Below are 19,633 nucleotides of genomic sequence, written 5' to 3'. Positions count from 1 at the left end.
TGTCGGATCGCCCAAAATACACCAAAACTATTATGGTTTGGCTTTGGCAGGGTATTTGGGAGACTGCGATGGCTAGGTCATGTGCACCGTATGAATGACAATGAACCGGCAAAGAGAGTGATGTCCAGAAATCCAATAGGATGTCGAAGAAGATTCAGGCCAAAGATTCGCTGGTTAGATGGAGCTGCCAGTGACTGCCGTATTCTGGGGGTACCAACTTGGAAAGCGGCCACACTGGATAGGGACAGGTGGAAGGAGCTGTTGGAGGAGGCCAAGACACACACCGGGTTGTCGCGCCCCTGATGATGATGATGATGATTAGGCAGGGTTTCATTGATTTTTAAAAACTAACCAACACCATCTGTAAATTATAGTCTTAGTTCAATAAAAACAAATATGTATGACTAACAAAGCTTAATGTGCACTATTGATGTCGGATCTTAACAGCCTACCTCCACCCTTCGCCACTGGTATGTGGTCATACGATATAAATACTGGTACTGTACTGGTGGATTTTAATTGCAACTGAATATGAGATGGGATGTGAAGAGTATAGAGTAACGGTTGGATGACAGTTGGTATCAGTGACGTCCCGTGGGGGTAGGCAGATTGAGCATCGCTTGGGGGCGGCAGTTATTTGAAGGGCAGCAAATTGAGGAGAATCATTAGGTATATGTAGAAATAACCACCCAAACTTAGTAATAACGGAAATATCTTTCCATTAAAAAATCCAGCTCACTGGTTGGAAACAAAATGTATTAATTAACATAAAAGGTTTCACAGGAGTGTATTTTTTTGTCGGATTCGCGAAGTCTAGTTTACTTTCGTTGTTCTTGAACGTCAAGTTCTTGATGGCCAACAATGACACGTGCAGATTTGCGAATTATATTTGAATTATAGAATAATTGAAATTTATCCAAAAATATTTTGGATGTTTATTTTTAAATGTATTTGAAACTGTGGACTCGCAATATTGTATATTCATTGAAGTAGAGATGGCATTTAAAAAAAAATAGATTTAGTGGTAATTATATTTTGTTAGTAATGTATCCACACATCACATTTCTTATAATTATTGGAGTCATGAAAGAAAGATTAAAAATACTCAAAAAAAATGGAGCGGCATTTTATCTAAAGACGTCACTGCTTATGCATATTATAAGTTTAGTTATTGATAGTTAACAGATGCATCATTTTTACATTGCTGTAAAAATATCACATTATACATTAAACAAATCCATATTGTAAGATTGCATGCACATGTAACACAATGAGTTCGTTGATTTCCTTTCACATGCATATTATACTATCCAATATTTCTGGTAAAAAAGACTAAAAATACACTCAGCATCCAGGCACGCGATAATAATGGCGCCGATTCTGACATCATGTAGGTACCCACATGTTTTTTTTTTACAAAACGTATGCATGGGTAACAATATTGTTTTCATGCGTGAATTATTCCAAATTCAATGGAGCTTGCCTCGCTATAGGTACATTTCTTGGTGTTAGTCAACGTCCGCTGAGACATTAAATTTCAAATTACGATGGTAGCGCTAGTTATTGATTATCTTCGAATGGAAAGCTGTAACCTGTTCACAATAAATGAAAATTTTCGATTACATAATATTTTGTTCAAATTATTATCATTTATTTTAACATGCAACCTTCATGGCCACCACAAAGGGGGCTGAGTTATAAGAATTGTTACAATAACTGCTTTGTTCTAATAGCACCTCTCTTGACTATGATACTGATAATTTTTGGAGCGAAATAGATAGTTTTGACAGTTCAGACGGGTAACTTATTGTAATTGTTACAATAAGTGTTAATAATTCGATACTTTCCTACATATATAGCTGCCGTAGCTGAACGAAAGCAGTCCTGAGTATAGAATAGATGAGCTGGAACTTTAAGGTTCCGCGGAATCTGGTTGGGAATCACTGATCTAAGCAATGGTTTGAATTGTTAGGTACAAATTGTATATTATTATGTTATTCTGCACCAGGCAAGATAATTCACATATTTCTAAAACTGACATACCTATCATTATAAAATGATCTACGCTACGTTTATTTTCAGTTACAAATACAGTTGGCGTTTATTTTCAGTCCTAAGTTTTACTGTTCCAATTTATAATAATATGTAATATAATATGCTCCCGATAATTGAGCGTAAGATGGCAAAAAATTCAGCGACACTAATTGGATGCAAGGAAAGCATTTTTTTTTATTTTTCGTTGCGTTCGGTCGGGCCGGTGCATTCTTATGCATGAGTGTAGGACCGTAACAAAAATATCGATATTTTGAAGTATCAATACTTTCTGAAAGATACATCGATATTTTGCTATTGATAATTTCTTTCGATAAAGATGGATATATAATAAAATTATAAATAATCCTTCGCAAACAACCATAATTTGACGACGATATTTACAAACATGGCCCCCACAAGGCGGTGGAGGGGAGGGTAACAGGGCTCTAGCCTGGGGGTCAATCAGATAAGTGAGATATACACAGATCACAAATTTGCTCTAATAGTAAAAAAGTCGCCTGCGCACTATTTTATTTCAACGATATTAACATTTTAACAATAGTAGTACGATGCATTTTTTTATTATCGTATGTCGATACTTGACAACTCCGCAATTCAAATAGATATAACTTCTAATGGTTTCACGTTTTGTACTATTCCATTTGAATCGTTTTTTGCGACACGGGCATCGCCTTTCGGTATCTTCGGGCACTATGCGCACTCACCAATGGTAAATACAATTGACACACCGACCCGGGTCGTAAAAAAATTACCCATTCACTGCGTCCAACGCAACTGGTGCGTTGCCCATCAGGTGTCCATTAGATATAATAAGCATGTTATTTAAATGTGGTAATTAAATATTAATTATATGGATTTTTTAATATAGAATAGTTAAAACTTAAATCCATTAGAATTTAAATTCAAATTTCATCAAGTAAGTACTCTTGGTCGATAGTATTAATATCAAGTAGATATATTAAAAAATACACAAAATCACTAAAAATACAGTGAATATCCTTAATTTTACCTCGAACACCATTTGAATATTGTATTTCGAAAACGTTGCTTGACACATTTTAAAAAAACAGTGGCATAAGTTGCAAAAATCTTCATATTACCTGAATACACAAATGTTAGTAGTTTTTTTTAAAGACAACGGTTAACACTACTTGCTATAAAATAATATATTTTACATCTACCTACCTATTTATTTTTATACCTATAGGATTGTTTTCACTATTTTGACTAAAGCACAATAGTGACGTAATGTAATGTATAAATACAGCATTCATTTTGAATACGCTAATGTTGAGCGTCACATTGCTTTTAACCCTAACTTAAAGATCCTGGCCTGGGGAGTGGGGGCACGGTTCAGGTTGTGTTTCAATACGATACCCATTCCATGTATCGATACCTTTTCAATGGATAAACAGGTCAATGCAGTGTAACTTCGTTTTTGCTACCCGTTTCAACTTATGCTCGCCTAATACCACGCAAGAAACAATACTACGAATGAACATGAACATAATTTGAGAGAACGAACTCGTAGTATACTTGGGGCCAGTGTTACCACCAAAATGAGTCAGAAAAAATTGCCAACAGGGTGAGAAGATAAGCTACATGGCAGAAAAAGATTCTAAATTGTCTCATAATTGAAAGAGTGTCCACACACCAGCATTTCAAAAAATATGTCGTAATTATTAACATTATTTTTACAAGAGCAAAGATCAAAAAAGTATTTCGTACCTACTTATATTATAATGTAAGGACCTAGGCATGTCATAAAAAAATAACGTAGGAATGTATGGAATTAGAAACCTAGGTACTCGGTATTATACTGTTGTGTTTTAATTAAATTCAATATTATTTAATTTAGGTACATATAATATAGAATATAGTTTATGTACCTACCTATTTATTCAATTGGATTAATTTTGATTTCTAAAAATCGTTAGTTATAGCAAGTCGTTATAACAAAACCGTGACAAATTCACTTATTAAATAATTTATGTGTTTTCAATGTATTAAAAATATATTCAAACAAGCGTAATCGGTCTAAATGTTTCTAAAATAATATTATTTATTATCGACATTTAATTACCTACCAACCATAATATTATTATGGTTAAGTAAACTATTTTTGGAGCTACAGAAAATGCCTTCGCAATGTTACTAGATATACACTTAATTAAAAAATAATATGTTTTCAAGATAAAAATAAATTTATTAATAATGCAATTTTCTAACAAAACAAACTAGAAAAAACTGATTATATTTTATTATATAGGTACAGTGTAAATTATAAATCGTTAATCTACGATTGTTTCGTAACTTTATTGAGGTTCGTAGTATTACTAAAATACCTTTTTTTAACAAAAATTATGCAACGATTATAATTTATTTATAGCAACACTATTTGTTCGCCCAATGCTGTTTCGTTTACCTACCCATCCTCCCGACTTTCTGTGCGCCTAATACAAATCCTTTCACGAAGAAACGTAAAAATAGTAAGTATTAATGCGATTTGTATGCAAACTTACCGTTTATTGAAATTAAAACAATATCCACAGTATTGTGCAAAATCTATATAATACCTATGCATTATTTTGTGGTCGTGTATCCCTTATTAAAATAATCTCGGAACTCTCGGAAGGTTTCTGTGAGTGCATCATTTCTTTAACACAGAGGTTGGTTATTCAAAATGCTCATGCGCTCCTAATACAAACTCTTTTAAGTTAGCTGTATTATACATTTCGAAAATATATTTAGTTTCATAGAAAGAATCGGTTGAATTAAATTAAAATTTTGTATAAGATCGTGGAGAACGTGAAGTAATGTTTTAAAGTCGATAAAATTATTATATTATTAATTATGAAAAATAAATATCAGCTTGTTAGAAAAACCAGAAAACAATATCGGTTACCGTGCTTAGGTATATAAAATGACAGTACATGATAGTAATATAATAGATATTGTAGGCACATACGAAAAAATAACCAAATTAAGTCATTTTATAATGTTTTTATTCAAAATATTGACATTTTCATTAATTATGGTGATATTGCTTGTATATGTACCAATAATGTTGATTGATGCTGATTCTATAAATATTTTTAATTTTATTGATATTCAACTAGACAGGTACCTACAATAATATTAGTATGATTTTAACAATTTTAGGACTGCAGAAAATGCCTTATCAAAATATGTCCATACAATATTAATTAATTAAGTAGTAATACAATATTTTAAAACAAACTCAAAAAATAGATTAACTAGGCAATAAATATTTTATTAAGTACGACGTAATTATTAATCGTTAATCTTAGGATCAAATTTAATAAAATATTGTTTCACAACTTTACGTTCTTATTACCTACACTAAAATACTTTTTTATATTGATTATAGCAACACCATTGTTCGCCTAACGATGTTTCGTTTTCTTACCGTCCTCCAGACTTTCTGTGCGCCTAATACAAATCCTAGTAGTATTAAGCGTTTTGTATGCAAACCAAGGCGTTGAAATAATAATTGTAACAATATCCACCAACTAGTAATATTGCATTATTTTGTGGTCTTATTAAAATAATCTCGGCAGGTTTCTGTGGGTGCATCGTTTCAACAGCACAGTCAAGTCAAGTGGTTGTTCAAAGGATTACAATTAATTAATTAATAATAATGCATTTATTAAACAAAACCGAAAAAAATAGGTAAATTAATTATATTTTATTATTGCACAGCGTAAATAATTATTAATCGTTAATCTTAGGATCATATTATTATAAAGTATTGTTTCATAACTTTATTGGGGTTCTTAGTATTAATAAAATACTTTTTTTATTAAAAATTGTGCAACGATTATAGCAACACCATTCATTGTACAACTAACGATGTTTCGTTTTCCTACCATGCTACCGACTTTCTGTGCGCCTAATACAAATCCTTTCTGAAGAACGTAAAAATGATGAGTAAAAATTATTAATCGTATGTATGAGTGTCATTCATAGAAACCGATGCATTTGTTTATTGAATTAAACATCTAGGTAAGTACTTATTATATAGTAGGCAGTTTCGTGGAAATTTAAATACATTATTTTCACACGCATCACATATTATTACTATGGTCAAGTATCCCTTATTAAAATAATCTCGGAAGGTTTCTGTGAGTGCATCTTTTCACTTTCTGGGTATTACAAAAAATTACTTTTTTTCGATTATGCGCTCCTAATACAAATTTCAGCTACAGGTAATTCGCGGTTCGATTTAAAATATGATGTGAATTATAATAATATTATACTTGGCTGCCTAGCTTCACTTCGAGAACACGAATATTATTGTCGCATTCCTTCCATAGTTAATATAATATTATTTTTTTGATGAACGAAAAAAATAGTTCTATATTATTTAAAAGCACTTAGGTAGATATAATATATAGTATTTTATTATTTATATAATATGCTCTCATCATGAACCAGAGATATAACATTCGTTTCGGCAAGTGACATGCTGTACAAATTTGATTATGTATACAATTTATTACAACTAGCTTTACAAATAAATTTAAATTCAATTCTAATCTGAATATATCAGAATATAATTGAATCTATCATAATATAATATTATTCATATATAATATACCTACAGTCGAATTTGGTTATTACGAGGAAGATGGGACCGACTGAATTTGCTCGTTATAAGCATTACTCGTTATATCATTATATTACATTTTTCGCGCCACATTCTATTTAAGCATAGAACATAAAACATCTGAAAACCATTGTAAAAATCCCCGAAACAAGCATAGCATCTATAAACTACAAAAGAAGTTGTTTTTGTAATGAAGTGCTGAGCCGCCGGCACTGGTAGGCAACTACTGACTTCACAAAGCTTGATATGCGTGGATACTTTTTCAATGTTGTCGGGGAAAACACAAATTAGGTACTTAGAAGATATCTAACTAGTGTCATAAACGTAATCCGATTCCGGCGGCATTGGTCTAGTTAACTGCCCGGTCGGATTTTATTGCTTAGGGTCAAAAATGTTGTTTTTAAACGATCGACGCATTAACAGTTTTGCTCGGTATACTCAAGAAGTAGCTCGTCATAAAAGTGAATAAATGTATGGAGAAAATCATAAACTAAAATGTCAACGAAGAATGTTTTCTCATTATATCCGAGATCTCGCTATTTCCGTGATCGTAATAACCAAATTCGACTGTATTGACATATTATATTGTATACCTTGGCTATATAATATTATTATGCTAATATAGCCGATGTATACCTATCTGCAATAGGTATATCACTGGCGAAGTTTTTTACTAAATAGTTACTCTTTGAAAAGGATTTTAAAAACTAATTCTGATCAGACATGTAAGTAGATAGCAGTAATATCAATCATTGACGTCCCGTGGGGGTAGGTAGATTGAGCGTTGCTTGGGGGCGGCAGTTACTCGAAGGGAGGCAAATCGAGGGAAATCATTTGGAATATATAGAAATAGTTAAGTACCTTAACTTAGTATCAACGAAAATATCTTTCCATTAAAAAAATCAGCTCACTGGTTTTGTCGGGTTCGCGATATCTAGTTTACTTCCGTTGCCCTTCGACGTCCTTGGTGACCAGAAACGACACGTGCAGATTTGCGAATAATAAAATTACTCTGATATTTGGTTAGTAATATAATGTCATTGTTAGTAATGTATCCATACAACACATTTCTTAGATATTGGACTCATGAAAGGATGATAAAAATAATGTATGAACAAATGAGGCGGCATTTTGGCGCTGCCTAGGGGCGGCATTTTATCTAGGGACGTCACTGATTGGTATAAACCTTTAATATTAATACTATCGACCGAAGATATTTGATGGAATTTGAATTTAAATTCTAATGGATTCAAGCTCTGTACGTCGTTTTTTGCGACCCGGATTTCGCCTAGATAGGGTTTTTAATAATTAGGTTTTTTACTGACACTTCAACTATTCGTAATTTGTTTATTGTATTTTTTGTGACCTCTGACTAGATAGGTAGGTAATGGAGTTTTTACCTACTTTATTGTATTGATTTACTATATAAGGTAGAGTTAAGAGTGTTCGTTGTCAGTGTGTGTTTGTTTGCCTTTGGTGAGTATACACGACGCCTGAAGATGCCGAAAGGTGAAGCCCGGGTCGCAAAAAACGACATAAATGGAATAGTACAGAGCTTTAATCAATTAGAATAAACCTTTAAGATGAACTGAACGGTCCATGGACGACCAGTTAGTATCATTCTGTAGGATGTATAATAGAATGGATTATTGTCTCATACAATGCAATCGTCTCTTCAACTTAGTGTTGCCTACTGTCATTCATAAAAACAATTTAAAATTCTTAAAACAATACTTCAGTTTACTTGGAGTGGAAATTTTGTTTTAAATTATCTAACTACTAATAATTTTCTTGTAGGCTGATAATGAATAGCCTAACCTAGTGCCTTGTTTAGGACAATTAACTGATCTTTTAAGATACTTTTTCGGTAGATACTATACTAAAACAGATTATTAAAGCCTTTGAATTCTTGGGAATTTATGGTATAAATATGGCGAATCACATTTACATGTAGGTAGATGTACTGCAACAACTATTAGATTATAATATTACGTATGCATATATGAAGCGCTTAGTTTCAGAAAGTTTTTGAGTTAGATATGTATTTACACGGATATTTTTGTTACCTATATTATGGCCAAAGATTAAACTTTATAAAACGCCAAAAACCGTTAATACGTATGATCAAAAATTAGGGTAAATTTCAAAACCCGCTAAAATGGATGGATGTGCTTTTCAAATACCCCTAAAATGGAAAGCCAAAATACTCTTTAGAATGTAACGAATTAAAAAATAAATACATAAAGTTTACAAATTTAATAGGTATGATTAATGATATTATGTAATTTAAAAATTATTTTTGTTAAAGTAAGTTCTAAATAATTACCTAGGTAGGAATCCTTGCTACTGATAATTGTAGGAATGTAGCATGATGTGAAATGTGATGATGATTTGTTGTATGCCATTCAGATGTACCCATGAGAAGAGGAAGAAAAATATAAAAATAAATTCCGAATAAAAATGTTCTAAGTATCTGAAAATATTTTTGATGCTTTCATTCTATTCTGGAACCCCTCTTGATATCGGAGTTTATATTGTTCAAATCATATTATATTATATTATTTTGAAGCTCATCCAAGCTGTCCATCCAGAAATTCATTTCTCATTTCTTCAGAAACAAATATTAGATACATACTATAGTAGTGAAAAACTTGTATTATTCGTTCTATAGTATGTTTTTAGATTATCCTTCGATAGCAGGTACCTGTAGGCTAGGTAAGGACTTATTATTTGCAGAATGTAATATATGTACTTATATTCATTCCTATATATAATAAAAACACTCACTCTTTGGTAGTAAAGTGATCCTACTTGAGTCGTCTATGTCTCGGAAAATATATTATTATTTTAAAGCACAAACTACAAAGCTCTCCAGTTTCAGCTAGACGGAGCTTACTTACTTAGTTATGTATTAAATTGAATTTCTACGTTTTCAACTAAAAATCTATACCTACTTGATTCCGTGAAATATTCATTACAGGTAAAAAATAAAATAAGCATCGTATCTCATGATCATTATCTTTTAAACTTCTAAATATTATTTTATTCGCTCTTTCACTAATATTTTAAAATCTAAAGTCAAATTTTTAAACAACTAGCTAAAAAATAATTTATCATCCAAAGTTGAGCATGTGAAACTTCTCAAAGTCGAGGTTATATTAGTATACTTCTTATGAGAAATAGTGATTAAATTCTGGGCAGTGTTGACCTGTGTGTCCCTGATAACTATCTTAGAAATAGAGACCATCAGTTGTTTATTCTCCCAAGGTGCAGAACCAACCTGCCACTGGTAATGCTAATTGGGAGGGCGATAACTATGTTCAACGAAATTGTTTCGGGTGTTGATATATTCCGCCTACGTGAGAATGAGTTTAGGTGGACGTTGTTTTATAAATTCTTAATATAGGGTCTGCTTAACTCATCCGGTGTACTTCCTTGTACCTATCTAATTTATTTACTCATCTCTCTCTTTTTTTATATAATACTGTTATATTTATATATCTTTGTTTCTAAATGTCATGTTGTGAACGTCTTAAACTTATAATTCGTAATGTCCACAATATGTTTAAAAAATAAATAAATGGAAATTAAATTGAGATTATTCATTCAACTCATTAGGGCCTTGTACTGAATTAAACATACATTGAAAAAACAACCACGGCGTCAATTGTATGCTTATGCTGTTTCGTAATCCAGTAACAAGAAATAAAAACAATAATTTTAATGGGTACACTCATAAATGCCACAATGATATATTCAGTATTTTCTTCTTCTCACGATATAATGTTTTTGAACAGCAGCTATCTCACCTTAGCAACTTAAAAAAATACTTCGAAGAAGATAGCACGGAAAATTTTACATGGTTTCAAGGTCTGTGGCTCCAGTGATATCCCGTATGGGTAGGCAGGTGTTGCGTTGATTGGGGATGGTAATTTTGTAAATATTAATATAACACTTAAAAAGGGTGTTATTTTGAATCTGCTTACGGGCGACATTTTGTCTAGGAATATCATGAGTACACAGCTACCTGTGTACATATAGTTTGATTATAGAATTGTATCTTAAGCGTAAAGTGTTCAACCGATGTGTGCTACCAACGCTCACTTATACATGTAAGACATGGGGTTGGGTCGAAATCCCGAAAGCCGAAATCCCAAATGGCCGAAATCTCGAATGGCAAAAATCCCGAAAAATAAAAAAATATAAGCCATTATAAATATCAACTACCACCCGAAAGCAAAAAATACTTCTTTTAAAAAAAACAAGAAAATGCAATTAAAATATCTATTTTGACATTTAATGTCAGTAGGAAAATCAGATTTTTAAAATGTTAAGTACTTGTAAACAATACTTGCATTATAATAAAAAGTTTTCATAGAATGTTTATGTAATAGATACTCTTTAATACAGGAGTTTCTAACCTTATTTTCATCATGGACTCATTTATTTTATAGACAAAGATGGAATGGCGGGTACTACTTTTTTCAGTGAAACTTACATAAATATACCTTACTAAGGCAGATAATATTACGGCGACAATTATTGACAAATACATATTGGTTTAATTTTTTTTACAATTCATAGTGAATAACCAGGTATTAATGTTTTTTAAATATAATTTAAAAAAACATTATTCAATATGACGAAACAGATAGACAATTAATTAAAAACATGTAATCATCTTTCAAACCATGATCCTGGACACTCCTTAAACGTTGTAGATAATCTATTTATATAATTTTGAAGCCTTATTATCCCTCATATTTATTTTAAACATTTGATGACTGCATAAAGTATTTTTGTTACATAAAATAGTATTCTTTTAAACCTCTCGCTCTAATGTTTTAGAATATAGTCATATTTCGGTACATAACTGTGCAGTGGTGTTAAGATTTTTTACATTTATTAATTTTTTAACGTATTTATAAAACCATAAGTATAATTTATGATGAGATAATTTTTGTAAAATATTCACGATAAAAAAATATATTGATAATTTCTGTGATCCCAAATTTGACAAGAATTAGGCATTTTATTATTCAAAAATCGGCAAGATTAACACATTTGAAGATAATTCTAAAGATACTTATTATAAGTATTAATTCTATTAAATAATTAATAATTATTATTATAAAGGATTATAAGAAAGCAGACAACAGTACGTGATGTGATAGAGGTCGTTAAGCAGATGAAATGGCAATGGGCTCGAGATGCTGCTCGGCGAGTAGACAACCGCTGGACAAATACCGTGATACAGTGATACCCAAGGGGCTCTAAACGCCCACATGTAGGTACGCCCTAAAACCCGCTGGATAGACGAGCTCATGAATTGCGGTGGAAAACCTACCTGGCAGCAAAGAATTAAGAACCGAGAAGAGTGAAGAGAGCTAGGGGAGGATTTTATCCAGCAGTGGATTGATACCTCATGATGATGATGTTGATATGATAAACTGTACAGTGAACATTACGCTCCATTAATTATTAATTTATATATTTATGACACCCACGATGGCCGCGCGGCTTAAGCGTTAGCCTATTGCGTCGTGGGTCTCAGTTTCGAATCCTGGGTCTGACAAGTACACATATTGTTTTTCAATTTGTGTATGAGTAATAGGTTGAGCAAGTGGCTGACATCCATTTCTCGTAAAAACAATATTTGTCAATACAAACCTCCCCTCTGTGGAGGCCCATATGATCCTATTAGGATCGGACATGGTCGAAAAAAAAATTATGACGGATTGAAATGAAATTGTTTAATAACCGATGTTACATAACCAAATAATGACCATAAACAAGTCCATTATTTCTAGGTATTGGCATGAATAATTGGTTCCGGATAATAGGTTGATTTGAACATTACCATTAGCTCAGTATATTTAGTATTCACCACTAGACTTAACTATATAATATATCAGTTTGCCACCCACCTAGTATACATTTATGTAAGTACCTATGTATATTGTGATAGAAAGGGTGGGGTAATTGTACTGCTTTCCTTTTTTTTTCCACCACCATATTAACGATCGATATAATTTATTTATGTGTATTAATACATATCATAATAATACTATTAATAGCTTCCCAAATAAATAAAAGGTCTTAGTGAATATAAATTATTTTATAAACTTTTTAAGGGTCAACTACATTTGACGGGGTGGCTTACTTTTTTCAAAAAAAAAATGTATACCACGGTGAAATGTTCACGAAGAACTCGTCATTTGATAAAATGTTATACGAACTCATGTTTCACATGAATAAGTGTCCCACGATGAACCGCATACGTACAACTTAAATGTAACCATAATCAATAATTAACTTAAAGAATACGCAATTATTGACTTCTTTTGTTGATTCTGTACAATTTTTTCACCTACAAATTTACATAAATATAGATACTTTTTTTGTAATCAAATTTGGAGCTATTGATGGAAAAGATTGTGAATATTTTAAATATATCTATATAATATAATTTGGAAACTTCAGAAACAGGCATATTATTAAAATAAATATTTTTACCGGTACGGTCTGCATCTATCAAAATACGACCAATCTACTTTATTAATAAAAATGAGTATTCTGCACCATGGTACCATTATTAATTACGTCGAAATTTCACTAACTACGCGTCCAAGAAATTATCCCAAATTGCGTTAAAATTGACGACGGTATTTTGTAATTTTGAAAAGTGTGTTTAAGACGATATTTCAGTGAAACGGCAAATAATTTTCAACTATAGGCGCGACGAAATTTTGGACTCGCTGGCAAACGGAGAGCGAACGTCGAGGTGTGAATACGTAAATTTGTTTCGTGATGGCGACGGGGATATTAATTCTTAAATCGTGTAAAGATGACTAAAAAAGTTACCCATTTACTTGAAAAAGAAAACGTGTCAATGAATATATTATTATTGTTACTAATAGAACAATAAACAGAACATTAAATGGACGCATTTTGGATTTATATGACAAATTATATTTCGTTCGGCATGCATCGTTTGCACCCGCGCATCGCCTAGCCACGATCTTTTTAGACCATGCCTCAACTGAGGTATACTGCCCCCATAAGCAAAAACACAGCTAATGGGAAAAAATGAGAAATTAAAGTAAGTATGAGGTGACATACTAGATAAAATTCTGAACATAATTGCATAACAAAATAAACTGGAAATCATTTATTTTAATATAGAAATCATCATAATGTGTTCACTACTTTTGCAAAAATGTTAGGCTTTTCGATGCAACAAAACAGTAAATAATGATTCATAAGCAAAAACACAGCACATCTATCGATTTGCTGTGTTTTTTGCTTAAAAACGCTGGCTTACTGTTTTTTTTGTTTATGATTCTAGAATTTTTACACAAACGTAATACCGCATGTAACTGGTAATAATGAGATAACCTCAAATTAATCATTCACTAACTTCATATCGCCCTACATTTTTAATGATATTTTAATACTCAAATGTGATTAAGTTCTAAATTGGATTAGGAATTGTGAAAAAAAGATTCTCAACTTTATTTTGGAGAGTATGCAATTGGATAAACTTGATCAAAATGCTGCAAAATCCAATGAAATTATAATGGCAAGTAAAATGCTAATGACCAGTTAATTACATTTAATTACCACATTTAAATATCATGTTAATTATATCTAATGGACAACTACTGAAAACGCGCCAGCCCATTGTTAACACTAAATGAGTTATTAATTTTAATCTTAATCTATCATAAAACACATTTCTAACTATCTAGTTTTATTAAATTAATGATATTTGTACTCACGTTTCTGAACATTTGATATTTAAAAATAATGCAAACGGAAATTCCTCAATATTCCCTTTTTCCAATGCGAGCCGCATAACTGCTTCTACGTTTACATCTGTCAACTAGCTTCGATATTTGTTTTTTATGAAGTGCATTACACTGAATAGTCTTTCACAGTATACAGTAGTAGGAAAAATTGACAATATTAACTCATTTAGTGCTGACACTGCGACTGGCGCGTTTGGCGCGACTGGCCATTAGATATAGTTAACATGATATTTAAATGTGGTAATTAAATATTAATTAACAGGTCAGCAGTTTATGGATCATATATGGAAAAGAAGAAATGCATAATTCAAAAATAAGGAAGAGTAATGCCTACAAATAGGATGACGTTTTGGGAGTCTTCCCACCAAAACTGACGGATTTTTGTATATTTAAAAATATATATTGTCATTCCAATATTATTTAATGAACAAAATACCATTACAAGTATTTAATTTTTCAAAAATATCCATTACAATTTAAATTATAAGCAAAAAAACATATTTACTGTTTTTTTTCCTTATGAAACTGACATTATTCCATTCAAAATCATAAATAAAAAGACAATAGTGGAGTCTTATAATCAATATTTTTGTAATTTTGCAATTTTTATGTAATGAAAATATCAATTTTTAAATAATCTATTATAAACCGAAACAATTATTAAAATTGATTAACTTTTAATGAAGCAGCAATGAAAAACATTATAACCTCTCTTTTCTCAAAATTGACTTTTTCCCATTAGCTGTGTTTTTGCTTATGGGGGCAGTATAGTCTTAATAGAAAATGTTATACCGTCGAAATTGGTTATTACGAGGAAGATGGGACCGACTGAATTTTCTCGTTATAAGCATTAGGTACTCATTATATCGTAATATAACGTCATTTTTCGCGCCACGATCCATTTAAGGATACAATATAAAATATCTGAAAACCATCGTAAAAATCCCCGAAACAAGCATGGCATTCATAAACTACAAAAGAAGTTGTTTATTATAATGAAGTGCTGAGCCGCCGGCGCTGGTAGGTACCTACTGACTTCACAAAGCGTGGATTTTTTACATGCAATTTCAACCATAGGCGTGGATACTTTTTCAATGTTGTCGGCGAAAACATCAATTAGTTACATAGACACTTAACTACTGTCCAAAAAGAAGATTTAGGCACAAGCCGGAAGTCGCTGTCGTCGACTAAATAGGAGGAGTTTGTTAGTTTATAATGGAAGTGCGGTTAAAAATTGGAGGAGCTTGTTAGTGTACAGTTTTTACACGTAGCCAAGAAGATATTATAATCTGATCCAGGCGGTCTAGTTAACTGCCCGGTTGGATTTTGTTGCTTAGGGTCGAAAATTTTGTTTTTAAACGATCGACACATTGTCGGTATACCCGAGAAGTAGCTCGTTATAAAAATGTTTCGAATGTTCCTCATTAGTCATTAATTACATAATTACCTTTATTTTGTTAACTGTCAATTCATGGTGGAACTGCATTGTATTGTTGTTTTTATTTAATAAAACGCAATTTATTTTTTTTATAGTACTTATTCCACTTTTAATTAATATATTAGGACCGGTTTCGTCCGCTTCAGTCGAAAATGTCCCACTGAAGCGGACGAAACCGGTCTTAATATATTAATTAAAAGTGGAATAAGTACTATAAAAAAAAAAAATTGCGTTTTATTAAATAAAAACAACAATTACATAATTACATAATTACATCTGAGATCTCGCTATTTCCGTGATCGTAATAACCAAGTTCAACTGTATTATTAAATTTAGTGTATTATTCTTTGAATATAACATAGTTAATCCAATAATTAATTATAAAATTCTTTTAAATTATATTGAATTCAATACATGTTTAATAATATACAAAACTATGTATGCTCCTGCTTATATAAAATTTAATAATCTTCGCTTTCAATATTTTTTCTATACCTAGTTGGAATTAAAATCATAATAATCAATAATTAAATATTTCAATTATTTCAATTAAAATTCCTAGTAGAATTAAAATGATTTATGAGAATTAATTCGCATGAGTAATAGGTAAATCGACAGCTCATAGAAAAAGACCAGTCACCCAGATAGTGAAAGATATTATTTAAAATACTACTCTGTCTTACTCTTTTTAATGTTTGTCTGATAACACTTACTTAGCATTATAAATAATAAATTCAATAACAATATTTAGGTTAACTATTTCGGTCGTCACACCACACACAAGATATAATTTTACAACGTTTTTCTTAGCTCGTATTCTTATTTGTCCGGTACAAATCTTGCAGTCGATTTTTAACTAACTTCCCGACTAGCTAGACATTTGAAACTTTTAGAATATATCAGAACATGGTGCCAATGCATTTTTTAATACTTTTAGCCATCTTTGAGTAGAATTAAATTCATTTTCAGTTAATTCTGTTTTGTATGAAAAGTTATTTCGACACCATTATTGGTTGTTAGGGGTCTGAAGTTCTAGCAACTAAATTATTAATATAGGTATACGTGCGTTACTATGGAAATCAATATGAATGTCAAAGTGACATTTAAGTATTATTTCTATCAAATACAATTTTTTGATCGTTTAAGCTAGTCATGTCAAGTTTATATGATTCAACAGAAAATTTAAAAACGTTGTATATAAAAAGTTCTTTTTATCTTGTAATTATATATTAATTATGATACTCTACGAAATTGGTAGCCACAGTAATTTGTTATTTCAGTATGCTGAAACTAACCTGTCATTGGCGATGTCAATTCGAATGATAATACTAATTGTATTCAATCAGAGTTATGGTTTAAAATAAACCTATCTATATACTATCCTATCGGTAATTATGTCTCTTGGGTGCATTTATAATGAAATACTGGAGTTTAAAAATTATAAGAAATTGGCAACGAATTTTTCAACGTAGTGTATAACATGAGAACTCTATCATTTTTGCTAGTTATCTATATCCTCTGATGACTATCTAGGAAACCGAGAGGATCAATATAGCCATTGGTGGTGCATTTGGGAAGATAATATATACCAGTGGCGAAGACTCCATACAAGGCGATTATCTAAAGCCTAAACCATCTTAAGAAAAATAATTATTAATTGCATATTGACATATTTATATAATCACTTGATTATTTGATATTCTGTAAAAATAATTTAATTTGCCAACGACATCTGTCATATATGTAGGAATGTATTATAAATATATACATATTACAGAGCTATCTGTCAAAGCTTTAAAAAATATACCACAGCGCGCACATCTGTCTTTAACGCATTTATCGAATTATTCGCCGAGGAATGCTGAAGTTTTTTGTATGGAGCTTAAGTCACGTGACCGTAGTCCGTCTATCGCATTGTATGTAATATGGTGGGCTCCGATCGCCAAGCCTAAAACCTTTGCGCATTATTAATGTCTATGACTGCAGCATCGTCCAAAATAATTAATAATTAGATAATTAAAAAAATACTATGGCATTTAATCACAATATATAAAAAAATATAGATTGTTTTTAAAAATAAAAAATAATTTTAACTAGTGATTTTTGATGTGTATAAACATTTAGGAAAATAAGTAATTTAAACTCATCACTCAATTTTATGTCGTCAGTGAGCCATTGAAATTTTATCGAATTATTGTGCCGTTGTCACTAGTGTGTACGTATGAATTAGTAGTAATATCGTAATTATCTTCTTATTTCCCGATAAGTGTACTCTTTTTCTCAGATCTCCACAACTTACCTCTTTCCAAAAGACACCCTTCGCCACTGCCATTTACTATGTTCAACCGATCGATATCCATAATATACCTATTCCACTCGACGGCGATTTTGGATGGAACGTATTTTATAAATTCTGAAGGCAATGTTTAAATAGCCTACTTGGTCTACTAAGTATTTCATATATTGCTTAGCATAATTTTTAAGGCAATATTTTTTATATCTATAAAACTTTTCCCGCTGTTTTCGCTGTAGGTATATTTTTTACATTTTCAATATGATATTCTAAGCTTTGAACTTATTACATACAGTACTTACTCATTTAAATTGAAATTGATGAAATTTTTAATCAATTATTCAGTTTTCAGTTATTAATCAATATACATATCTACATAATAGAAAATGCATTTCTCTATATTATGTTTAAAATTACTCCTCTTTTTACTTATGCATAGTAAAATATATTACTATTAAGATCCTAACCGAAGCGTATGGGTTGACATATTGTAGACGATATAGAATTAACAGATATGTTAACGTTGATATTTTTTCTTAACTATTCGCCTAACCAATTGGATAAAACACACATTGATGAAAACTAAAAATGTTTTTTGTCAGACGCGGAATTCATATCGTACACATGAATTCAAAGATAATTCTTACTAAGTATTAGTATTTTGGACAATTTTAGTTTTATTTTAGTGAGAAATAAATTTAAATTATATTAAAAGTAATATTATGTAATAAAAAATCATTTTCGAGTGAAAGTTATTTCTTATTGGAACTCAAACACTTTTGATTATATTTTTTTCACGTAGTATAGAGTCAAGTGTACTATTTATTTTAATACAAAGTTAGAACTGCTTTTTTGAATAAATAGTAATATATTTTGTGGTAGATAATATTCACTAGCTTAAATAATATATTATTTAGTATAATTTGTACAATTACATGAGTGTAGGAGTACAATCTGTAAGTAGTTCGCAGACATACGTATATTAGAAGTACAGCCTCTTAGTTTCCGTAACAGCTATGTTTACAATATGACATTTATATATTAAGCTCTTGTCCTAAGACTTTAAGGATACTTAGGCGAAACTTAAGCCGGATTAGAAATGGTAGGTACATCTTCGATTTATTTCATGCTTTAGCCTAACTACATTTAATGTTGAATATTATATTATTATAATTTCGTAAGTATTATATATTTTTTTTTAATTTTATGCTATGTTCATTAACAGACTATGGTCATGTTTTCCTTATCTGTTGAAGTACTGAGCTCAGAACAATCTTTGAAATTCTTGAGCTAGTATATATTCTTCTGTTGTTGGGACCACGATTACAGTAAATCATCAAGTCACCGTGCAGCAGTTGATATATTTCGGAATAAGACATTATGCGGACAAAATGTGCTAACCTTAT

The sequence above is a fragment of the Rhyacophila brunnea genome, unplaced genomic scaffold (genome assembly GCF_057557595.1).
Source record: "Rhyacophila brunnea isolate RB1 unplaced genomic scaffold, BYU_Rbru_1.0 scaffold_1, whole genome shotgun sequence".
Classification (NCBI taxonomy): domain Eukaryota; kingdom Metazoa; phylum Arthropoda; class Insecta; order Trichoptera; family Rhyacophilidae; genus Rhyacophila; species Rhyacophila brunnea.
The sequence above is the reverse complement of the archived record's forward strand: the minus strand, read 5'-3'. Positions refer to the sequence as shown.